The 26409-nt window shown below is 45.1% G+C and overlaps 1 protein-coding gene across 20 annotated transcripts in view; it reads right to left on the minus strand.

The window, feature by feature from the left end:
* Positions 1 to 26409, minus strand: part of ZFHX3 (zinc finger homeobox 3) — a 408431-nt gene that overhangs the window by 145563 nt on the left and 236459 nt on the right. For 15 of the 20 annotated variants that reach the window (XM_083513430.1, XM_083513429.1, XM_083513427.1 and 12 more), the window contains one exon: positions 12000 to 12160. The exons of the other annotated variants lie outside the window; for them this stretch is intronic. The gene's annotated coding sequence lies outside the window, so the exon portion shown is untranslated. The remainder of the gene's footprint in view (positions 1 to 11999; positions 12161 to 26409) is intronic. 20 annotated transcript variants of the gene reach the window in all.

Genomic DNA, 26409 nt, shown 5'->3' on the forward strand with positions numbered 1-26409 from the left:
TAGACTGGTGACTGGGAGTGGCAGACAAGGCCATATAATACCGGTCCCAGTACGTTTCTGAGCATAATTAAAAGTGTTGGTGCTGATTTTTAAAGCCCTAAACGGCTTCAGCCCAGTATACCTGAAGGAGCATCTCCACCTCCATTGTTCAGCCAGGACACTGAGATCCAGCTCCAAGGGCCTTCTGGCAGTTTCCTCATTGTGAGAAGTGAGGTTACAGTGAACCAGACAGAAGAGTCAATTCCTGTTGAAAACAGGCTGGAATTGCACCATTCATCTGTGCAAGTTTGTGCAGGAACCAGACCACCACTCAGACAGCCTTCCTCTATAGAATGAACCTGGGAACAATGTGGCAACCTAGACACATTCAAAGGAAACAGCTTTCATTCTTCCCAAGCAGCATTCCCAGTGTAATCCCAGAGCAAGTAAAAGGGAGCCCAAGAGCAGTAATGGCTCTCAAGCACCCTTTTCCCAAAAGGAACTAGATCACAGATGGTAGGGACAAAGTGCCAATGACAAAGCCTGTCAAAAGTACTGCCAAAGGTAGATCTGAGGAAAATCGGAAAATGATTGTTGTTAAAAAACTGAAGTTATGATATTGAGATGTATAGGACTTGATGGATTGTTTGAGTGAAAGACTTTGTTCCGATATGCGAGACTGGATGCCAGGCCAAGATCAGCAAGCCCCTATGGAAGGAAGAAGACTTGGCCAAAGAAGATAAAGAAGATTGGCAAAATAAATTACCATACTGAACTATGCAGGACAAATTAAAAAAGGGCAACTGTTCAATGCATATTTTTTAAGCTTTGTGTATAGATTCTGACATTAGTATAACTTTTAAAAGTCACTTGTAATAGGATGAAGATGATTTTAAAACTGGATTGTTAAGTATATAAGGTTTTATGGACATGCATGAACAAGTATATTATAATGGAATCAAGAGGGGGAGTGTAGGGAAGTTGATCAAAAAAATATGTTTTAATTTGGTTATGATTTTGTGTGTGGTTTTTCTTCATTTTGTTATATTTGGAAAATCAATAAAATGTTTTTCATAGAGAGAGAGAGAGAGAGAGAGAGAACGTGTGTGTGTGTGTGCGTGTGTGTGTGTGTGTGTGTGTGTGTGTACTGCCAAAGGCTGTTTGCCCCCAACTGAACCCAATTCCTCTTGTAAAGCACAGGAGTCAATGACACAGTATAGACTATGGACCAGACATAGTTTTTCCCAAATCAGTTTCTGCTATTTTCACAAATGGATTTGGTGCATTTGTATTGTTTGTATGCTTTTTGTATATCAGCACTATATTTTTGAAAGAGTTGGTTTAAAATTATTTCAATGGATAATAAAATAAAGTGCTAAGAAAAATCCTTTGCATTTGCCAACTCTCATTCAGTATCACCATACAAACACAAGATCTGATGCTGATTTGTCTGCAAGCAAGCACCAAAGGTCACTGGGGGAGGGACTGCCATCTTGTGCACACTGGACGAACCAGAGCAGAGGAGGGGATGTCTCGATCTCTGATCAGTCCTGTCATGTAAAAGACTTGGAGCCTGGAGGCTCTGTGTTTCTGCTGGGGGGGGGGGAGGGAAGAGAGAAAAATATTGGACTTATTACTACTGACTGACCACACAAGGCAGAGAAGCTCAAAGACTCTAGACCAGTACAGGCCCATAAGCCAACAATTTCCCTAGAGCCAGTGCTCACTGCGTGATGCAAAGGTCTCAGAAACTGGGCCTTCCCCCACCCTCTTCCTCCTCACCATGGAGACGAGAGTCCTGAACACATGAATCTCCCTCCACCTCCTTCAGAGGGGAAGGCTGTGATCTTGCACAGGGTTACCATGGAGCTCAAACAGTTGCATTCATTCATCAGGCTGGGGAAGCGTGGAGAGCTTGGCCTAGTGATTAAAGAAGAGGCCTGGGCACTGGGAAGACCTGACTACAACTGGCTCACAGTTTCTGAGAGGAGCCAAAGAGTCATTCCCACAAGGGACTATCACCACCCAGAAGGCTTCCCCAGGCACTTTCTGGCAGCTAAGCTAGCACTGCACAAGGCCACAAGCTTCACTTCCCTCTACAGCATTTTGGAGGGCAATCCAGCTGCTTAAAACCTGAATGAAAGGTTCAATTACTTAAATCGCAAGAACCATTTCAACTTGACCCCAGACGTCACAGCCCTTAATGGCCTTCTGCCTTTTAAATGCAGATTTGAACTTTTCACCCAAGGTCGACAGCTGCTACTCTCCTCATCCCAGCAGGGACCAGGCGCCACTGGGCTTTTCTCCCCTTCAACCTCCCTCTAAGCAAGGAGCCCCCACTCCATCAGATGGATCTGCAAAGGGCTCAAAACCAAGCATGCAGCAGTACCATGTGTGGCGAGGCCCCGGGCCCCAAAGTTCCCCATGGATAATAAACACACAGATACAAATATTTTGAGTTAATGGGATAAATAAGGCCACAACTTTATTGGTTACAGATGCGAGCAGTTTGGCTTAGGGACTGGGTGAAACTGACTATATCCTGACTCTTGCACACCTGCAGGAAGTCTCTTAAGGGTCAACTACCAGTAGGGGGAGCCCTATGATATACATCAATTAAGAGCATGCCCGGGGTCCCCGATGGGGTTGTGGCATGGCCTAGCCCACGCCCAGGCTTCGGACAGGATCCACACCCCCGGATCCCTTTAACAGGATACCCTTAATGAGGAAGGGCTGGAGGAGGCAACAACCTCTCCTCCCATGAACCAGGCTTACCCAATGCCTAACCGCCTAACGTTACAAAGTTGTGACGATTGCTACAAAGTAGGTGAAAACCAAATGGCTGGTGCCAATTTGCCAAGTGGGAAAATTCCTACCTGGCCCCAACAATAAGGTGACCGACATTAGTCCATAGCAAGGCCAAAGTCAAGCAACGCATAAAAAGAGGACTGGTGGGCTGGGTGATCCAATGAAGGAGGTGAAAAGAGGCCATCCTCCAGCTGCGCTGCGATTTAAACAGCAGTAGCCACACTCCCTAACTAACCTGATTGGTCAACCGGGGGAGGGGGTGTGACATGGCTAGGAGTCCTGATGACATGGGCGGAATCACTCCGCCCCCTGCCGGGTCACAGTGATTTCCCGGATGCCTTCCCACAACTCCCCCCCCCAAGGGAAGGGGAGTGGTCTTATGCCCAAAGGGTGAGAAATCAACAAACCGTACCATGGAAACCCCAACAGAAAAATGTAATGGCCAGAGAATAATAGATGAAAAATCAACAAGACCCTCTAACTTTGTTTCTCCAACAGTGGAGCAGAACCTGTTTATCAAAACAGCTCAATAGGACAAGGTACCATAGGTTGTTCCACTATTGCCAAAGTCAGTCGTCTTCTCTCTCTGTCTCTGTCTCTCTCTCTGATGTAAAAGCCCAGCACATGGCAAACAAAGGCCTGCCAAAAAGTAGGCTGAAAAGGTAACTCCAGCAAACTTGACAATATCCCTGGCATAGTACTTAAAAACCCAAGGGCAGGTGTCTGACAAATTTCAGCAGGTAAGAGCTGATTCCAGGAAACTGGAATTCCAGCTGTCTAGGAAATGAGACAGAAAGCAAAAGGTGGCAGCTGAAAAGACAGAGCCAAACAAATGCCCAGCACTTCCTCAGAATCCAATAGATCTCCTCTTGCACTTCACAGAGAGATCCGTTCCTGGTCTGCTATAGATAAGGTCACACAATCAACACCCATAACATGTTAGGCAGAAGCTGGCAGAAATGTAGACTTTTGGCTTGCACACAGTGATCAGCCCAGCAAATCATTCAGATCAGATTCCAGCCTCCCAAAGTGGCGAATGGCTGGCAGGGCAGCGTGAGAAGCCAAATGTGCAGAGCCCCCAGAATAGTGCACCCGGGACCAGCTGCTCCCCCCACCACACCACTGCAGTTTGGCTCCAGTGGGGGGTCACTCTGGTGGAAAGGGCTGGGCTGGCACAGTGGGCTCTGTTCAAACTCCGCCCTGCGTCCCGGTAAACCATGCTACACTGCTGACATCAGCCACATACACCCCTCCCACTGGTTTTAATACATTTTTGTCAAATCCCTCCACAGCCGGTCAACATTCAACTTAAGAGCACCTATACAGAAAAAGAGTCCACATCAGAGGAGCTTGCATCCACCCTTCCATGAAGGGACCATTACCCACTCAACCCTCCACAGCAGAGGCACAATATTAGAGCCACTGGCATTCTTCCTATAGCAGGATTAACACAAGAATGTGCTTCTTCACAGAGAAAAGAAAGGGGGGCGTCTAACCTGCACAAAGCCCAGCAAGAACATATAATATGCCTAGGTTGCCAAAATGGAAAGAAGGAAAGGGTGAAAAGCCAAACTCTGGGCTTCTGATGGGGGTGGAGAGCATCTTCCTCAGGCACTTAGATCCCTATTGTCTGTAAGGTAAACCCCCACCACCCCCTACCTTGAGTTAATCAAAACCAAGTTGCTCAGGAATGCAGCAGGACAGGTCTGTACTTCCAGATCTCTTTTGTCTTTGAGGGTGGGAGCCTGAAAAATACAATGTTGAAGGAAAACCAAGCCCTTCAAGGGTCTGCCCCTACCACAAGCAGAGAGAGGGAAGAGAAATTCCTTCAGAGTGCCTGCCAGCTGCAGGGCTCAGCATTACAGAGGCACCTACAAGAAGGAATAGGTGCCACTCTTTCCTTGTCATGATCAGGATACTGGCAACCCTCTAGCCACAAACTCTTGATATGGAGCAGCAAATAAATAAATGCTGCTCCCCGAGTCCTCCAGTTGCCTCCCTGTACTTCTAACCACATATGCAAGGAGGGCCTGGGACATAGCAGCTACTTTGGAGATGCCAGACACAGCAGGCTGGACAGTGAAACATGCCTTTCCCTCACACTCTCAACACAAACTTCTCCAAACAGGCAAAGTGTGCCATGTAGCTCTCTCCCTCTCAAACAAAGGTGGGGGGAATCATGTCAGCACAGATTGGAGAGCGCTGCCAGCTCAGTCTCTGCTGCTCCCTGCCTGCAACAGTGAAACCACAGCCCAGCCCTACTTTTCAAGAGCAAAAACAAAGGCTTAAAAAAAAAATCTCACTGACTCAGTAACTGTAAAAAAATACTTTGCTGCAGGGCAGAATAGGAGGAAGACTCAACACTCTCTAGGTACAAACTGCAAGAGCCAGAACACTTTGGACTATCTGGAAAATTGTGTCCCCATTGCTTTCCCCAGCCAAAGAATGCCTGGAGGGGACTTCAGAAATATACAAGTTGTGGCCTTCGATCCAAGCTAAGAGCAAATGGACTCCTAACCTCCATGAAGAAAGGAAACAAAAAAGGAGGAAGAGTTTTCCCTTCCTAACTGGATCCTGACCCAAGTAACAGCCCATTCCTTCTACACATCAGTCACAAGAAAACTGAATGAAATACAGTACTCATAAACATGCAATCTTAATATCATTTCCTTTAAAAATTACTTTTGCCAGAAGTCATCTTCATTTGGAAGCAGCTCAAAGATGCACCTCTCTCAGTAGCACAACCTATTCTGCCACTTGGAAGAAAGGTATTACTGGACATTCTGCAAACTGGATATTCTGCAAACATCCTGTAGAAAGAACAACAAAAAGTATGTCCTCTACCACTGAGGTTTGCATTTTCAGAATGATAGGTATGCTCAAGGTGCACACTAGCCGGCCTTATACAGAGGCAAGCCATTTGTCCATCCACCCCAGTCTACTGCAAGTGGCAAAAGGGTATCACAGTGGAGAGCTGCTAAGTGGAGATGCCAGAGTTGGAATATGAGACCTTCTGCACACAAGCACATGCTCCAGGCCCTTCCAATGATTTTTCAAAAGTAGACTAATGCTGAAAGAATCCTGAAGCATGTCCAAGCAACAAACAGCATGATTGGCTTCAGAATCGCAGCTGCTCCTGTCCAAAGAAAATCTGAGGGGGAGCAATCTAATAACTGGGGGTGATAGGGAAAGTACAATTATACAGCTGCCTCCTCCCCAACCATTTCTCAAGGACCAACTATTGGGCAAGGGGTGGGTGGCAGTGAGTAGTGACCTGAGTAAATGCCTGCTCAACCTTGGCACTCTTCTTGTAGAATTCCCTGCTCTGGAGGTGAGTTCAGCTTTGCTGTTTACTGAAGATTTTGGTACCTCCTAATGATGTTGGTTAATTTGGTTTTTTAATATTTTAGATGAACCCATTTAGTAGAATGTATTGCCTTGGGATTGTTCTGAAGTAATGAGGTTTTTGTGATTTTAACATATTTTATTTGTTGTTGCATATTTTACACTTTTATTTGTGAATCTGATTTTGGGTGCAGAACTGTATATTAAGATGGGGGAATATACACACATATTTTTAAAGAGCCCAAAGCAAAGATTGGGAACGGGATGGGACTACTCAATCACCTAAATAATATGTACCATTTTTATGAGGAAGAACATAAAGGCCAATGCTTTCCAAGGCATCAAGTACCTGCAACCATTTAGCTGTCTCTCCAAATCCAGGGCAACACACTACAGATACAGATAGAGAGATGGGGGGATAGATATAGATATACTCTTTCTCTCTCTAAAAAACTAAACCCTCCATAAACTCCAGCCATGCTTGAAAGCTCAGTGTGTTAAACACACCCACCCACCCACCCACCCACCCACACACACCCAATAGTTGCAAGAGGGTGACAGGAGGAGCTTCCTGCAAACCACCTCTCATGTGTTCAGGGGTTATCCCTATCTACCCTCAACCTCACTGTGGTAGATACATATCTTTATAGAGCCAGAGAGGGTTGGAATAAAAAGAAACCAACCCTTTCCCAAAGCTGTAGGAAGCAAAAAGAAAAGCACCAATTAACTCAGCAGCAAGTTGTTAGTATTTGCATATAAATGCAGTCACAAATCACTACAAACAAGCTAGGACAAGTCAAGGCCATTAGCATATACAAATCTACTCTGGACAGCAGCTCTAGGTGGGTCATTGAAAGGAGGCAGCCTGCCAACTTCCTCAAAAGGGAGGGAGGGAGGGGGAGGGGCTCACATCTGTGCAAACAGAAGCACAAGGCAATTGCACAGGATACCAAGAAGAGGAAAAGTACCGGTACAAAGAGGGCTGGGACATATGATTCTATGATTCTATACCTCAACAGACTAGCCTCTATACACCAAGCACCAAAATGGGTTTGAGAACGGCTACAACCCTTCTATTTTGGTTGCAACAGATTAGCCAGGCTACTCTGCAAAAACAGGAAATGCAAGATTGGGAGAGCTTCTGCTGGGGCAGGACTAGGCAAGAATTCCATACATGGCAATTTCTCTGGAAAGTGTTCTACAAATTCATTTCACCATCAGAAGGTGAAAAGGTGGTCATGAAGAATAGACAAAGCTAAGCTGTGATGAATAAAGCAGTCAGAATCTTGCTAATCTTGTAATCACTAGTAAGAGTATTTCTATTCTATTCCAATTGAAGATTTTTTTATTGTATCACTGCTATTTGCCCAAGTGATTAGTTTTTTTCAAAAAAAAAAGTACACCTTTTGACCACACACACTGATTCACTGGGCTCTCCATAGGTTGTAGGCAAGTACCACCCCTTGCCTCAGGCTTCCAGAGACAGCTGGTTCCATTTTGCAGGTGGCAGCATAACATGAAGCTCACAGTCCAAAGGGAAACCTGGTGCTGATCACAAAAGCAGTGTTGCTTCAGACTTGATATTTAAGGGATGGGGTGCCCTAAAGTTTTCAGAAAAAGCAAAATTTCTATCATCTTACCTGGTATAATCTTACCAGTGTAAGCACACAGCAACATGGATGATAAAGCCTTTCACTGAGTTCTCTAGGTTTTGTTTTTTAAATCCTCAACCCAAGGCTGCTTATTGTCAGGACAGAAGACAACACACCTTTGCCAGGTAAGAGTGTGTTGGACTCCTGTGTTTTTCCTAGAAACAATCACTTCCACCATTTAGAGCATGAGTGGAAATAATGTCGACTGGGATCTACTGGTAGTTTTCTGGGTGATTTGCAATAGCTCAGCTAAGAATCCCACCTGTTTAAGAGTGGCAACAAATGACTCCAAACCACCCTAAATTAGACTGTAGAAATGGATGAGGCTTGGAAGGTGAGAAGATGGTAAGCTTAGCTCACTTCCAGTGACAAAACAAGGTTGTATGCTCAGCACCTGCACAGAGGCATCATCTACTTTGATTTCAACTTTGTTTTTTGCATGTGGCTCCAGTTGATGGCTCTTGGGGCTCTGGTACATCCCACAAACCTGGGCTCTGTTCTCCCTTGCTTTAAAGGCAGCGACGGGAGGATACAGTTTGCTTGGTCCTGAACTGCAATTATTTAAAAGCTAAATTGAAAAAAAAATGGAGTCAGATTTTTTTAGTTTGCTCTGAACAAATTTTACTTATATAGAAAGATGTGTATAAAAAAGTCATGGCAGTTAACAGGTTAACACAGTATAACTAGCAACTCACAAACATATCAATAACAAAACCAATCCTAGTAAAACTAACAGCAAGATATAATGCATCAAAACAAAAGTAGAACAAGCATCAGCAGCAGAAATTAAAGAGACTCTGGAAAACAATATCCTTCAACTGGCTCTGCAAGGAAAGCAGGGAGGAGGTTGAAACAAACTGCTCCTGCAACAGAGTTTCAGAATGTCAGGGCTGCCACAGAAAAGGTCCTGTTAATTGCAGAGGTTTGCCTAACTTCTTCATATACAGTGGGTTGCGAACGTGATCTGTGCGAGACGCACGTCCGCAACACGCAGCGGCACGTCTGCACATGCACGGGTTGCGATTCGGTGCTTCTGCACATGCGCGACTGACGAAACCCGTTCCAGTACTTCCGGGTTTTGGCGGTCTGCAACCCGAAAAAACGCAACCTGAAGCGTCTGTAACCCGAGGTATGACTGTAGTGGAAAGTAGAGCTGGACCTCCTTAGATATCTTAAGAGTCAGAAACTCACATGGAAGGAGACATTCCCTGAGAAAATCAGCACCCATAACCAGCACTTTGAACTGGGCATAGAAACTAAATGGCAGTCAGTTGAAGGGGAAATATGAACAAACTGATCTGCCCTTTTCAATAGGCAGCCTGTCACATTCCTCAATAGCCAAAATTATTGAATCCAGGTTGGATTACTGTAATGCATTCTCTGTAGGGCTGCCTTGAAGACAAAATAGAAACTTCAATTAACTCAGAATGCTGTTGCTACAATGTCAACAAGACCCAGGGGGTGGGTTCTTATCCCACCCACTTCATTGGCTTCCTGTTCACCTCCAGGCTCAATTAAAAATACTGACACAAGACCTACATGGTACAGGACTCAAGTAGCTACTAGACCAGTGTTTCCCAACCGGTGTTCCGCAGCACACTAGTGTGCCGCGAGACGTTGCCTGGTGTGCCGTGGGAGGGAGGCGGGCGAGTCGGGCGGCGAGAGGCGGGGCGGCGGCGGCATCTCCTGCTGGATGCAAATCCAAACATGGAGGGCACCTCCCTCGCTCCTTTGTAGGCGGACCATCGAGAGAGAAAGAAAAGGAGGCGAAAGAGCGAGAGAAGGCGCCTGCGCGGAAAGAGGAGCGAGCAGTGCGCCTGCGCGCCGCGGCGCCCGAGTGCAGTGAAATTCCGTGAAGAGGGGAGGGGGGGCTGGAGAAGAGAGAAAGGAAAGATTTTTCATTTTTTTAAAAAAAAAAAAGGAAGAGGGAAAGAAGAGAAAAAGCGGCAGAAGCTGAGGGGAAGGTTTCCGTGAGGGAGAGAGAGAGAGAAACGCGGGGCTGGCGGGACCCCTCCTCTTCCGCCACGCGTCGCCCGCCACCGCCTCAGAATCTCCTCAGGAGCGGCGGCGGCTGCTCCCCCTCGCCCCCTTCCTCCCCCCAGCCCCCTCCAAACCCCCGGAAGAGGGACGCGAGGCGGCGCCGCTGAGAGGACGGGAAGGCCCCCGGCGGCGGGGTCGGCTCGAGCAAGGAGGGGCGAGCGCTAGCCGGCTGGCTCTAGCCCGGCAAGTGGAGGAGGAGGAGGAGCACGCCGTCGCTTCCACAGAGGCCGCCCCACACTCCCCTCCCTGGGTACCGGCGGGGAGAATGACAGAGCTCCAGTCCGCGCTGCTACTGCGGAGACAGCTGGCAGGTCGGTCCGTCCGTCGGTCGGGGCAAAACACACCACAGCGCAGGCAGAGGCAGGCAGGCCCGTCTCTCCCTGCCCCCCCTCGGACCTGGCGGGCCTGGGGTTTGCACCCCAAACATTCATGTCCACCCCAGCTACACAAGCCACACCTTGCTCTCAGTTCGATCTGTCAAATAACTCACCTATCATTCACATAAAGAACCTAGTCTATCCTCAAACGTCAGAATGTACCTCCTCTCTAGCTTCCCCCACTTCATCTAGGCACTTTCAGCCCTTACTTAACCCACCCCAGCCTGCTTACTCTTCCTTCATTTGCTATAAAAACTAAATACAGAGAGAGACTGAGAGCTGTTGACGAAGAGCTACGTGTGTGTCTTTCTTCGATTCCAGCCAGAATATCAGCTTTGTGTTCAGCCAAACAGGCCCAGGTTGCGCACTGAATAAAGTATTTTATAATTTTTCATATTTCTGTTTACTTACTATTTCATAATAAAGTAATTATAAAATACTTTCTTTGTGTTTATTTGATTCCTATTAAAGAGAGTTACTTTATATATAGTCAATATAGGCACAGAGTTAATTTTTTAAACATTTTCTAATGGTGGTGTGCCTCAAGATTTTTTTCATGAAACAAGTGTGCCTTTGCCCAAAAAAGGTTGGGAAACACTGTACTAGACCATCCTCTCTCATATCAATACACCCGTGTGCCAAAATGTACATCCAAGAGCCTTCTCTGGTTGTGTCCTCCATCTGAAGTAAAGCAGGTAGCAAATGAAAGAGTGCTTTTCAGGATTCGTTAACTGTCCCAAGGGAGGCTTACATGGCTCCTACTTTGCTGTCATTTCAGCACTAGGCAAATAACTTTTTAAGCATTGCTGACTTCTAGTTTTTAATTTTTGTAAGCTCCAGTAGTTTATTACCGACTGGAGCTCTTGTTCTGTGCTGTTGCATTTCCCCCCCCCCCCAAAAAATATGTTATTATTTATTTATTTATTTGAAATATTTTATAACACTTTTCCTTTTAAAATTACAAAGCATACAACTGGACAGCACAATGTAAAATTACAATAAAATCAACATGTTTATAACAACCACCATAAAGTAGTAAATCCAAAGCAAACAGATTAAGAACGAAATTGACAACAAAAGCTTGGGAAAGCAAAGGAGTTGTCAGGAGGCACTGAAATACTATCAATGTGGGGGTTGCTGTAACTCAAACAGAATATGGTTCCTACGCAAGGGCGCCACAACAGAAAAGGCGCTCTAGACTGTTTGCACTTTTACAATTTAAAAATATTTATAGGCCACCATTTAGAGCAGTGGGTTATAAAAGTGGGGGCTGCAGTCCCCTGGGGAGCGGTTTGTTCATCTAGGGTGGCACTAAGAGGCAAGGGAATGACAGGGAATGATTATCAAACTTCAAAAAGATGATATCACTGGATCAGGTTCATCTATTTTGTTGAATTAAAATTAATAGTTTTAATTGGATTTTGAATAAATATGCAATTATTTGTTACCATTTTGAATTTTATTGTGTTATTTTCTGCCTTAGCAGGTTGTCCAGACAGCTTTTCTCAATAATGCTTTTTACAGGGTGGGGGCACTGAGGACGAGTTTATGGAACCAGCAACCGGCCCATCAGCTGTAGTTTCCAAACCATATTCAGAAGCAAAGCTACATATAATGTGTTGCAATATTCTAACCTAGAGATTACCAGAGCATAGCCAACAGTAGTTAGGCTACTCCTGTCCAGATAGGAACACAGCTGGGCCACCAACTGAAGCTGATGGAAGACACTCCATGTCACTGAAGCCACTTAAGCCTCAAGCAACAGCAAAGGATCCAGAAGTACCCCCAAGCAACGTACCTGCCACTTCAGAGGGAGTGTAACCCCCTCCCAGCCATCCAGTCTAGGGAACCACCCACTAGCAGTGTTTCAGTCTTAACTGGATTGAGCTTCAGTTTTGTTGGCTCTCATCCAGTCCATTATCCAGGCAAAGCAACGGTTCAGCACATCCACTGCCACACCTGCAGATGTAAAGGAGAAATAGAGCTGTATGTCATCAGCACATTGCTGACAATGTACTCCAAAACTCGACTCAGTGGTTTCATGTAGATGTTGAACAGCATAGGGTATAAAATTGAACCATGAGGAACCCCGCATTGAAGGTTCCACAGGTCTGAAGAGCACTCCCCAAGCATCACCCTCTGGTAATGATCGTCTAAGTAGGACCAGAACCACACAAAGCAGTGCCTCCCATCCCTAACTTGGACAGCCACTCCAGAAGTATATCATGGTCAATGGTATCAAATGCCACTGAGAGGTTGAGGAGAATTAAGAGGGTCACATTTTCCCTGTCTCTACCCCAACAGAGGTCATCATACAGGGTGACCAAAGCAGTTTCTGTGCCAAAACCAGGCCTAAACTCAGATTGAAATGTTTCTACCAAAAGCGCCTAGATCTGTTTCTATCAAAAGCACCCTAGATCTGGTTCACGACCACTGATGCAATAACCTTGCTCAAGAAGGGGAGATTAGCAACTGGTTGGTAATTTTAGATTTTCCAAGTCCAGGGAGGATTTCTTAAGGAGTGGTTTCACCACTGCCTCCTTCAAACAGGTAGGGACCACCCCATCTTTCAGGGAGGTATTAATCACCTCTTTGGCCTAGCCAGCTGTCCCCTCCCTGCTACTTTTTTTTTAGCCAAGAGAGGTAATGGTCCAGAGCACAACTGGTTGCCCTGACTGAAGCATGCACCTTGTCCACATCTTCAAGCCTTACTAACTGAAACTCATCAAACACAACAGGACTGGACTCTAGACACCATTTGATATTCATCTGCTTTAAGTCAAGATCCCAGTGGACGCAAGTGATTTCCGCCCCCCCCAAAAGCCTACTTAGCACACTGCTGACTTTCGGGGAGGAGGTGTGAGGGCTCTAGGACTCTGTCAGAGCCTCACACCTCCTTCCCAAAGCTCAGCACCTCACCTATCAGGCTTTGGGAAGGGCTGGGGGGGGGCTGTCAAATTTTAGCCTCATACTCCCCATGGATGGGTTCAAGGTTGAAGTACCATTACAGCCCACTTGGTATGAAAAGTTGGACTGCCCTGCTCTAGATCCCTGCATTTCCTGCAACAAGCAGGTAGCAGGATTAGATGGGCTACAAGGCTTCCTTCAGCTTTATGATTCTATTCTTTTTATCTGCAATTCACTTCTCAGAATAGAGAAGGATGCACCCAACTCTAAGTCCTTGTTTATGTCTCGGTAACTACTGCTGGTTAGCTCTCCAAGCCCTTCAAAACTTTTCTCTGTGGCACATCCATTCAACTTCCACACAACTGAAATTCTCATGTGCAGTCAAGTCTGAACCACCACAATACTGAGCTAATGGAAGCAAGGGGGGGGGATAATTTAACTGCAAGATCAAAGATCAGAGGCAGCAAACAGTGGCTGGGTAGAAAAGGAAAACAGCATGAAATGAAAATCCTGCCATCCCTACTGCCACTTCACCATGCACAAACACCAACCCAACTCCTGTGACAAGGCCCAAGCTCTCCCCCCCCCACCACAAACAAGCTTTTTTTGGCATAGCATCAGCCTTCCAGGAGACAGCAACATTCAAAACCACACATCTGAGACGTTTTTGCTAAGAGAGTGCTGCAACCAAATGAAGGCCCAGAAAGATCAGGTTCTTGCACAAGCCTAGGACAGACAGCCAAAGCAAGGCAGCCCTCCCACATGCCACCTTGTCGTAATAACTGGAAATGATGGGAACTCACACCCCCTCCCCATTGTTTTGGGAAAGAAAGTTCTTTGATTGAGGCTAAAGGCAGAAAGGAAGAGTGTTTGTCCTGAGGCCCAATGATGCAGAAGTTGCATGCTTCAAAATTCCCAGAGGAAGCTGCTGCCTCTCTGGAGGCTCTTAGATTAAAGGCACTTCATTAGTTATTGTGTATCCCACCCTCGGAAAAACAAGCAACACCAGGGCGGGAAGGGATAGAAGAGTTGCTCAACCCCAAGTCACATTGATAAACTTTGCAGACTTTCAGATAAATGGTACAGTGGTACCTCAGGTTAAGTACTTAATTCGTTCCGGAGGTTCGTACTTAACCTGAAACTGTTCTTAACCTGAAGCACCACTTTAGCTAATGGGGTCTCCTGCTGCTGCCGCGCCGCCGGAGCACAATTTCTGTTCTTATCCTGAAGCAAAGTTCTTAACCTCTTAACGGAGAGCCTCAAGGTCCATTAATAACAACACCCTAGTGGTCCCAGGCCCTAAGGAAGTTAGATTGGCTTCAACCAGAGCCAGGGCCTTTTCAACTCTGGCTCCGGCCTGGTGGAACGCTCTGCCTCATGAGACCAGGGCCCTGCAGGATCTGATTTCTTTCCGCAGGGCCTGTAAGACAGAGTTGTTCCGCCTGGCCTTTGGCTTGGAGCCAATTTGATTCCCTCCCTCCCTCTCTTTCTTTTTTCTTTTCCTTCTCCTCCTGCGATGAGGCTACATTTTAATATTTTAATGTTCCATTATTTTAATGTTGTATTTTATTTTTGTTTTTAAGTTGTAATCATTCATCTTGTTTTTATTATTGCTTGTAAGCCGCTCTGAGCCCGGCCCTTGGCTAGGGAGGGCGGGGTATAAATAAAAAATTATTATTATTATTATTAACCTGAAGCACTATTTCTGGGTTAGCAGAGTCTGTAACCTGAAGTGTATGTAACCTGAAGCGTAGGTAACCTGAGGTACCACTGTACTTTCAACTGCCTGGGGCCCTTTCTCCTTCTTAGAAAGCTCCCCCCACCTCAAACTGCACCCTCCAAAGAAATAGTTTCAACTAACATGACACGTCTCAAGTCAGGTTTCTTGCTGTTGCTATCACATAGCACTACCTATGCTTCCTGACTGACTCTAACACTAAACTAAGCCACATATCCCATAAAACTGAGGAAGGCTTGCTTCTGTGGGGGTAGAATGTAGTTTTTTTTATCTCTATGTAAAGCAAGGAAAAAGTTGTCCCAACTCTCAAATATACTTGGGGGGGGGGGAGGACTACAAGAAGCTGATACAAAAAGAAGCTTTTCAAAATTCAGGAACAACCACTGAGTCAGCCATCTCTAAAACAGGCCCAGAGAAAGGAGACAATCTAGGAAGCATGGCAGCTGACAACCACATAGCATCTAGCCCTGCCCTCTCCAACCACAAGCTGAACTGAGCAAACACTCCACAGCCCTCACCCAATCCAAGCAATCTCCTACCCTACAGTTCCCTGCTAGTTCCCCTCCAAGAGACCTAAGGCAACAGATATCAATGAGAGCACTCTATTCAGAAGAGCCATGTATTGCCCCCACCCCCTAAAAAAACCCCCAATGTTCATTTCAGAGAAACTGAACAGAGCACAAACTCTTAAGGGGAAGTGCCCCATACCTCCTGAAGAGTATGTTCATGCGTGCAAGAGCAGGGCCCTCACCTCTACTTGGCAGAATACCTCTGTCCAACATGGGGGAGGAGCATGCTTCCTCTCTTGTAGCAATTGCTTTTACTGAGCAAATGAAATGTCTCTCAACAAAAACTTAAGAAGAGAAAGCACAACAAAGTCTGGAACAGGGCCATATGACTTCATTACACTGGACCCACCTTACAGGAAAATATGTGTGAACAACACAAAGGTAAATCACCTAATCCAGACCCCTAAAGGAGGGCCCCTTTTCACTGTGACGTTCCTGTGGAGTCATGCAGCTCACAATACTTCCCTCTTGTGATCCCTGCACAAATCCAGCAGGGAGAAAAAAACAAAAAGATTTTTGCAGTTCCATCATCTCATGTCAGAATCTTTCACTGAAATAGAGGCTGCCCTGCTTTCGAATGCATTACTAAGTTATTAGACTGGAAGGTATTATAGCGATGATTCTCCAGGCACTGTACAGAACCCCAAAGTGCCAACAGTGCACCTGGATGCACCCCATGCCACTTCCAGGGCATGCAGACTGCCTAGTCCCCTACTGGCACTCTATAATTGTCAAACCACAACAGCACTAAAGCAAGGAAGAGCAGAGGTGCATTTTATCAGGGAGTATATAGTTTCTTAGGCTGGTTTAGACGCTTTTGTCTTGTTTGGGACTGTATTCAACAGACATCCTAATAGCCTATTTGCTCTCCAGCTACTTTTGAGCTTTGCCCACAGGCTCAAGGCTCCCAAGACCTATACCTATTTTTCTAATCATAACAAACCCACAGATTCATTGCCAGAACCAGCTACTCTGACCACAAAGGTGATCCAAGGTGACTTGAGCACCACTGGGAAATATATATTCTTCCCCTCCCATCAAAATAAAGATCAATTAAACTACAGCTTCAAGTATCTCTTACTTAATGATTCCCCTGAAAAAGCCCCATAAGAGTAGAAATAAGGGTGGCTGGACTAGAGAGATGAAAGAGGAAGGGCGACATGACTCCTTTATTAGGGGGCCAGAATCCACAGTTAATACAAAAAGGAAACTTGTGCTGCTCTGACTCCAAAACCATTTTTTCAGGCCACTCAAATGTTCCCTGAGGGAGAAATCTTGGGAATTACAGCTCCAGCTGATGAAGTCACTGGAGATGGGCAGGGCCCTTTAAAAAAAATGTAGATAAGGATCATTCTCAGTTACAAGTGTGGGTTATGCAGCAATGTGGGACAGTAAAAAATCCAGTGCTTCATTTTTCCATAGAATTTTTTTTAAAGCATTTATAAACTGCTTACTTTTTAAAAAAATCTCTAAGCAGTCCACAACATAAATACAATAAACTGTATCACTAAAACAAAAATACAGCATAAAACTGGTAAAGCAGTAGTCTTAAAGCATATAAAAACAAAAAACAGGAATTCGAGGAATTCTAACAGTTAAAAACAAGTTCTGATTCCAAGGTCACAGAAAGCCGGGGGGGGGGGGGGGATATGTGTTTAACAAGAAAACTGAAGCAAGTTTCATCCTCCATTCTTCAACCATTAATTTCATCCTCCATTCTTCAACTCTTCTTGCTTCCATTTTGGGGCCAATAGTATTCTTGCTGCTGTTACTGCATATAAAAAAAGCTTACTTTCCTTTTTATTTATATCGTTTCCAACAATACCCAAGAGAAATGCTTCTGGTTTCTTTATAAATGTATATTTCAACATTTTTTTCAATTCATTATATATCATCTCCCAGAAGCCTTTCACCTTTTTACTTTCCCACCACATGTGATAAAATGTTCCCTCTTTTTCCTTACATTTCCAACATTTATTACTTACTTTATACATTTTTGCTAACTTTACTGGTGTAATGTACCATCTATACATCATTTTCATCACATTTTCTTTTAACGCATTACATGCAGTAAATCATTCCAGAGGTCCGTTCTTAACCTGAAACTGTTCTTAACCTGAAGCACCACTTTAGTTAATGGGGCCTCCTGCTGCTGCCACACGATTTCTGTTCTCATCCTGAAGCAAAGTTCTTAACCCGAGGTACTATTTCTGGGTTAGCGGAGTCTGTAACCTGAAGCGTATGTAACCCAAGGTACCACTGTACTCTGGTAACCTCAAGGATAGATTTCTGCAATGTGTTATATGTAGGGGCTGCCTCTGAAGACAGTTCAGAAACTTCAGCTAATGCAGAATTCAGCAGCCAAGTTGCTCACCAGAGCAAGACAGTTTGTGCATATTACACCCATCCTGGTTCGACTGCACTGGCTACCAATTAGCTTCCAGGCCCAATTTAAAGTGCTGGTTTTGACCTATAAAGCCTTAAACGGCTCAGGACCGCAATACCTCAAGGACCACCTCTTTCCATATGAACCTACCTGGACCCTGAGATCCCCTTCTTAGGCCCTTCGTGTACATCCTCTCTGAGAGGTCCAAAGGGTGGCAACACAAAAACGGGCTTCTCTGCAGTGGCTCCCCATCTGTGGAATGCTCTTCCCAGGGAAGTTTGCCTGGCGCCTTCATTATACACCTTTAGGCACCAGGCAAAAACTTTCCTTTTTAACCAGGCCTTTGGTTGATTTGATTATCATCCTATGCCCTCTTAAAAAGTGGGGGGGGGGTATTGAGTTGTTTTTATTTTGATTATGCATTTTGTGGATTTATATTTTGATTTTATTCTATGAACCACCCCGAGACCTCCGGGTATAGGGTGATATATAATGTTGTTGTTGTTGTTGTTGTTGTTGTTGTTGTTGTTGTTGTTGTTGTTATTTCAGACCAATCCCAAGGGAAGCCCCACACTAAACTGATCTAATGTACTCTACCTATTTATAATAATTTTCCATTTCACAATTTATAACTGATAATGAATGGATTCTAATAGCAAATACAGTAATAGGCAAGCTTGGCAGCTTGAAAATTGCTAGCTTTGTTTGCTGAATACAGGATACCAGAAACTTTTCTTATTCAAAATTCACTGCAAAATCCCACATTTCTGGTTGTACATACCCATGACTGGTGATATACAGACACTTTGGGTCATGGAAATTTCTCCCATGCACCACAGTAGCTACAGTTAATGCTCTAGTCTACTGTAGTGAGTGGTTGTCTATACATCCCTAGCAGCATATTCCACACTACATTCAGTTGTACGTATGAAACCAGAGTGGATGCCACTGATCTTCCCTTCCTTACAAAATCCAGGCACCCTGCCACATATGCATAGAAATGTTTCAGAAAGAAAAGCAGGTGAGGTACTTCTCATGCCTGACAGCATACACAACCCAGGCACCTGAGGATCCATGCTTATAAAAAGTAAGTTCACAAAAGTAAGTTCATCACCATTAAACAAAAGGGCTCTGAAAATGGAGCCTTGCTTGGTTCTCAGTGGAACCTACAACATTCCTTGGGCAGAGAGAACTAGCTGCAATCTTGGGAACATAGTCAAGTGGAGCCAAAGGTTCTGGACAGTTTTGAGCCCACACCAATGGTAGTTCCCAGTGCATTCCTTTGTCTATTTAACAAAAATATATATAATACTTTGTAAGAAAACCTCTAAGTGATAAAGGGATAAAGTGCTATACCCTTGGGAACAACACCCATCCCCATAAGAGCAGGTACCTCTTCCTCTACTGTCAAAGGCTCTGGGAGGAGTGGGGGCAGAGAGGGGCTCCAAGTTAGGCCTATATAATGCAATACACACACACAGAGAATACACACACAGGGAACGCCTTCTGCTCTGAGGTCTCTGCAATATACAGGCTCTCCCTCCAGTCACTCAACCCTTCATGATGTGCTGTAGAGAATAGCCAGTGACCAACAACCTCTCTGTCATCCTTAACCAGGGACTGGCTTCCACAGTTGGCCCAGGGGTGGAGGAAGAGACAGAATAGATTTTGCCAGTCGTCCATGCACTGGTAATTTCCAATTGCAATGTGTTTTATGCAAGTAGCCTGGCTTTCAGAAGTAGTTTCCAAACACCAGGGGTGAAACTAGGCTATATTTCACCCAGGTCAAAAACGCAGTTTGGCGCACGCACACACGGGGGGGGGGGGGGGTTGGGAGCCTTAAGGTACCCTTCTGAAAGCTTCACCCAGGGCAAAAAAACCCAGCTAGCCCCCGCCCCGTAGCTACGCAATAGCCACACAGCAGGTCCAGACCACAGCTGTCAGTGTTAATGGGGACTTCTCAAAATATGTTAGATCCCTACTTACAGAACTGCATAGACTTTAGACTGCTGATGACCTCTAAGGCCAGGATACCTAAAATACCACCAACTCCCATATGGATCCTTCTATGTGTTGAGGTCATAGTTAAAGGCCATGGTCTGTAACCGGAGCAAGGGCCTTTTCTGTTCTGGTGCTATCCTTTGGAATCCCCACCCCAGAAAGGACCACCTGCCTCCCCTTTCTTTTAGATAGCAAGTGAAAACAAGAACATTTAATGTGCCCTTGAAGCCAAGTGGGGGAATAAATTTATTGAGGAAGATGCATGCTGTTTGCATGACTGTATTTTGTTGGCCAGCCTTGCTGAGAATAAAGATAGTAAGCATTTCTCACCAAATTCAACACCAAGACTACTACTACTACCACCATCAACAGCTACTAAGCCCATAGGCAGGGCAGAAAGACCAGTCCTTCCAAATGAGCACAGCTCTGGTAAAAAGGTAAAGGGACCCCTGACCATTAGGTCCAGTCGTGGCTGACTCTGGGGTTGCGGCGCTCATCTTGCTTTATTGGCTGAAGGAGCCGGTGTACAGCTTCTGGGTCATGTGGCCAGCATGACTAAGCCACTTCTGGCGAAGCAGAGCAGCGCACGGAAACACCATTTACCTTCCTGCCAGAGTGGTACCTATTTATCTACTTGCACTTTGACATGCTTTCGAACTGCTAGGTTGGCAGGAGCAGGGACTGAGCAACGGGAGCTCACCCCGTCGCGGGGATTCGAACCGCCGACCTTCTGATCGGCAAGTCCTAGGCTCTGTGGTTTAACCCACAGCGCCACCCATGTCCCTTACAGCTCTGGTAGGGGTCAGCTAACATGGAATACCATCCCTTGCTGAACTCAGAGATGAGAATGGCCCAACTCCTCCTCCTCCTCCATTGCTGCTCCCGATCAACCAATGCACAGGCTGGACTGTGAAGCCAGTCCTGGTCCTACTTTGCCTGGTAGCTGTTTCCACCAGCGTTAAAAGCTGCTTATGCCAGACTGGAGAATAGCAGGACTAGGTTTCAATAACTGGCTTATCAAGTCCAGGATTACATCTGATCTTAGAGCAGAAATGAGCACTGCTACTTGTGAAGCCTCTCTCTACCACCCAGACACATTTGTCAAATTTCACAGGAATGCAAGTAGCTAGAAATAAAATAGACAAGCTGAATGCTGGCAATGAGGTTTTAAAGGGCTTTTACTGTGTAGCAGGGGCTGCTGTCTCACACACAGAAGACAGCACAGTAACTGACAACTGAAATGTCAGGTTGTGTGAAAGCATCGTCACAAACAGCCCTGTAGTGTTATAGACAAATGCTATTAGTACATAATCAATTTCCACTGCAGGTTCCTGCAGTAGCTACAATATACCACCTTCTCAAGAGAAATTTGATGCACCAGAGTGAAGACAGACAACAAGCGTTCATCTAAAACTGATCCAAACAACCACGCTAGGGACAAGGCCAAAAACTTGAATTTTCAAGGTTGATGAGTACTTGAAAATATGAATGGTAAGAAGGCAAAATAATTTACAAGAAAGGTGTCAGTTTAGCAGGATAGAGTAAAGTCAAAAGGAATCTGACAAAGCCAAATTTGCAGCAGGCTATAGCTATGAAAACACACACACACACACACACGCTTGATGACTGGTCTGTCACCCAAGTCACCACAAGCTGGAGGTTGGCATCTGAATTTCCTCTTTTCTAGACCTGTACCATTGTGTGGAACATATAGCTGAGATGTGCCTGAGAGCACTGCTGCCCAAGTGTGGTCTTCCTGAGGCCCAAACTGCCTCCCCTAAGAGCTTTATGTAAATTGAATCAGGCTCTCAATTTGCTAGCATGCAATGGGGGGGGGGGGAGAGAATCACATTAGACATCAACAAAGCAGAAGGTTAATTTGAAGCTCCCAGCCCTGCTGCTCCTCTGCTCATCTCTCCCTCAGCGCCTGCTCTTCTTGCTGTGCAAAGCCTGACATCTACAGTTCTGTCTGGCACAGTGAGGGGCTCTGATACAAGGATGGTGGGTACACAACAATCAAGGGCTCCTTCAGCAAGCATGTGCTTTCGCTCACAAAGCCAACCGGGCTCTACCAAACAGGACAAGGGGCCTCAAGTCTCCCCAGCCTATTTAGTCCTCAAATTTACCTGGGACTGTGGAAGCTTTAGAGCATCAGTCACCCCATTTTGCATCGGCAGAATGCCCACTGCCCACCTTTTTTTTAAGAGGATAAGGGCTCACCCCTCCCATTCAGAAGACACTCCCAAATGCTCTTACGGCTCATCAGTGCTAAACTAGAAGACCTCTAAGGATTCTCCTGATACTTTCCCTTCTGCAAGCCATTGTCATATGCAGTCTGCTTCTTGCCTTTCTCTACAAGTCCAACCAGCCTCTTGACACACTCCCACACACAAGAACTACTGTGCCTGGAGAGACACTTATTCATCCATTGCAGGTCTCTGTCCATTTCTACAGAACTCAGTAAGAGAACACCAGTAATGCACCTGGCTTAAGGAGCAGGATGAACACTGGTATATTTTTGCAACAGTTGACTTAGGGTTCAAAGAAGAATCAATTTTATACCTTGAGCAATAGAGACGAACTCTTAACCACCAGCTGACTGATACATACATCATACACTACATTCTCTTCTCAGAGGTCTCTCGTGTACTTCTGATGGAGTAAGAAAGCTCAGGGGGAAACTAAGCAGACCACAAAAAGAGCTCAGGCAATGAGTGAGCAACACCCAGGACTATATCTAAGAACAGATTTTCCAGGGCACAACTAGCACTATTAAGGAATGTCCAGAAATTCAGCAATTTACAGGATTTTTCTGAGAACTCTTTTCCAACCCTACCCCAAATTAGAATATGCATCCAAACCCTTAGCAAAGTAAAATGCCTTCTGAAAAACACACACCACAAAATCCAAGGATTAGAGCTATATGTTCTTCAGCCACTTGGGAACGAAACTGTGCAATTAAGGGTGATGTGAAATTTAACTGTGCAGCTTTAATGTTTAGTTAACTAGGTGCTTTCTGCAGTTTGACAACACTATCCAAACAGCTGACCAAGATCCCCAACTCATTAAAAGGATGAATTCAGAAGCTAACCACCAACAATTCCCAACTCAAGAGCATGGCCAAATAAAAGTCACCAAACCCACTTCTTTCACTTCAGAGCCAGAAGTGGAAATAGTCACCAAATCTCCAGGATATAGATTGTTCCAGGCATCCTGCAAGCTCCTATAGTAGGCAAGCGGGTAATCCAGCAGTTGCCATGGCTATCCTTTTGCCCCTTGAAAGCAGATCTTCCCAGCCTGAAAACCCAAGGTGGAAGAAAGTTTAAAGGGAAACTATGCACCAGCTGCATATTACAGCACCCCAGGAAAACATATACAATATTTCCCTAGCTTTTATCACCATTGTGCTTTAAGTTGTGGTTGCTGTGGAGATAACCACTTCACTGACAGATAGTTGTCCTGGGGGAATTCGCAAGAAAATGTGCCCATGGTTGAGGCCTCTTTTCAGTTCCAGAACTCTAACCCAAAACAACAAAGCGCTGCTCTGAACTTGAGCACAAGTGGACCAGACAATCCCTTTTCTCCTCTCTTCCCTAAGAGCTCTCTAGAAGGTCGGCCATTCTCTTTTCAAACGATGCCTGCTGGGTTTTTCCACACACCCACTGTGTGCATACTGACTCACTTGCAGAACAGCCCCTCAACTAGGTGACAGTGTTCATTAGCCTCCAAATTTTTATTCTTAGGTATATTTTCCCAGCACAATTGAGTTTATAGCTATTTATCATTAAAAAACAAAAAAGTGAGTGATAACGATACATAAACAATGGTGTACTATCACATTACAAGACACTTGCTTAGCTTCTTAGCTTTTACAGACGTGTCACCCCAGCAGCTCTTTGTAGGTACAGACTGTGGTACCAAGCCCACCCCAGCACTACACAGCATCAGAATTTCCCAGACAACCCACTTAATCAAAACCACGAGTATTCACTGCACAGGGCCTGTATGCAGATGTTTCGATCCCCATTCTTCCATCCTGATATGTTCATCTAACAACAACTGTATTGTGGATTGGTTACTTCAGAAATGTACAATCTCAGGGCGAAAAAATCAAGGAAAACAAATCTGGTTTTGAAAAGACTGGTTGAACAAAGAATTTCTCACCTGGCTCCCTTTCCCTCCCTTCACAGTACAAAAGTACAGGGTAGAAACACAGCCTATAGGATTGCAACATCAGGGAGAAAGAGAACAGAATTCAGAAAATAAGACAAAATTAAATCAAGACCATTCTGGAAAAATTATCTTAATTAGCAAGACTCTTTTTTTTCAGATTGCACTCAGATTGCACTGGCAGGCACCTTAGATTGCTTAGTTCACTCCTGGGAAAATTCCAAATACAAATATGGGTAAAGAGAGGGTCCCGCGAACATCCGCCCTCCCCCCCAAAAATGCGGAATGAAGAACAAGAGAGAAAATAAGTCTTTGCTTTGTTCAGTCATCTCAATTGCCACAACCAATACACTGGTAAAGCTGTGTTGTTGTATTAGTAGAATCAATGAGAGATTTTGAGTTTTCCCTCCCAAATTGTCTTTCTGAAAAAGCCCAAACTTGTGCTAATCAATGCTGAGTTACCACACTAGAAATACTCCAAGAATAATACAGCTGCCTCCTTGAATTTCCAGTGCCAATCTCAAGCCGACAGAGCAGGGGGATACATGTACTCATCGGGGATTACAGTGTTGAAACATACGCTACCCAGCGCTTTAAAATCAAGTTAAGACACAACCCCGCTCATGCCTTTGTAACGCAACACATTCCTCATAAAAAGCGAGTGCGGTAATTGAGCAACAACAATGCAGGCCCCTATCCAGGCACCTGCTTTGGAGGCAGCGGTTCCTCTACAGCTGCTCAACTACTGGCCAGTCTTCTTGAAGGGAATCTATTCCATTAACTTCCCTCAACTCGAAATGCCACAAGATCATAAGGACGGGGGGGGGGAGGGGGGATAGAAAGTGAGAAAGAGGAAGAGTTTAAAAGGCTGGACAAAGGTCTACACTTTTTATCCGGGACCAAGTGGCTCCCTGCTTAATGTGCACCAACAATAACCATGGGAAGGCTGTGTGCGGAGATTTCTTTGGTATGACTGAAAAGCACCTTAGCTCAGTTCCCGGGAACAAAAGGCCAGCACTATGGAAAGTGACCTGGGGTTTTCCCATCAAGTCAAGTGTCAAGGCCACTTCATTTTCCCCTCTGCTCAGATGCAGAAAAGCAAACTTCCTAGCAGCTCTTCTTCCTCAGAGCCAAATATACAGAGAACATTTTTAAAATTAAAACAAAGCAGCCCTCTCAGACGCAGAAGAGAAGCTGCTTTCCCTTCCCGCAGTTCTTCGTTACCGACAAACGCCTACTTCCAGGCAGAGAATAGTCTGAGTGTCAGAGTTGATTTTACTCTCTAAAGAAAGTCAACTGACCAAAAGCAAAGGAGAAAAAATGCATTTTATGTTCAAATAGAGACAAGAAACAGAAGTGGAGGGAGGAGGGGGAGAAACCCTGAAACACTTTCCTTCTTTTCACAGCAGGCGCCCCACTAATGCTGGCCTCCGATTTGCAAGTGAATTGAAGTTGTCATTGGACCTTTAAAAAAAAAAGGGTGGAGAAGGAGAACAGAAGAGAGAATTAAAGATGTGGAGGAGGGAAAAATGTAAAGAAAGAAAGGGAAACTGAAATGAATCATTGCCTGACATGGCGGCCCAAGGACAAGCCACAAAGTTGATGCTGGAATGTTTAGCCAGACCCTGAGACCACAGAGTGATGAAAATGCACCACACGACCCTCAGCCTTTGAACCCAGAACATGCTTTGCAATTGCACTTCCACATGCCTCCGCAGGCTCCAGCTGAAAACTGGAGGAGGCACAACAGTTCAAATAGGAAAGGAAATGACATCAGCAAACTGGAGGACCTGTTTAGAAGAGACCAAAACAAAACAAACTTCTAAATATTTTCCATGAAAGACCTCTCACAAAAAGCCATGAAACATACCAGTAACACAGCACCAACAGAATAAAAATAAGGGATTGCAACTGTCATCGTCAGAAGGGGGGGGGGGGGCACAAGTATGCCAAAGCAGAGGAGGCCGCAAGCTCTCCTCGACTGAGTTTTCCCTTCTGCCGATGTTGCATTCATATTGCTGTTTATAACCAAAACCAAGCCCAGCATTTCACTTCATACAGGACCAGACAGTGAAACCAGGTTGTTAATACTGAATTCTTAATACTGGCAAGTATTCAGTTACATAATAATAAAAGAGGCTGCAGCGGACAGCAATGCAAGGCCACACTTTGTCACTAACATCAAACAAAAAACAGGGCACAGCTGTTTCCAATCACAGCTGATTTCAATGCAGGTAGTTTATGAAAAGAAAAAAAGAAAAATAAAGTATGGGTAATTCATTTGCCTCCTGAACGATAATCCTCCTGACAAAGGGTCCAAACCTCACTCCTGCGATACCCAGGGCTAGTATGGGAACTGTTAGCTACCTAACGCTGAGGAAATACATGTGCACAAAGCACACACCTATCTTTCTCACATACACTGATTTTCACATAT

Source organism: Podarcis liolepis (assembly GCF_965112155.1).
Source record: "Podarcis liolepis genome assembly, chromosome: 7".
NCBI lineage: Eukaryota > Metazoa > Chordata > Lepidosauria > Squamata > Lacertidae > Podarcis > Podarcis liolepis.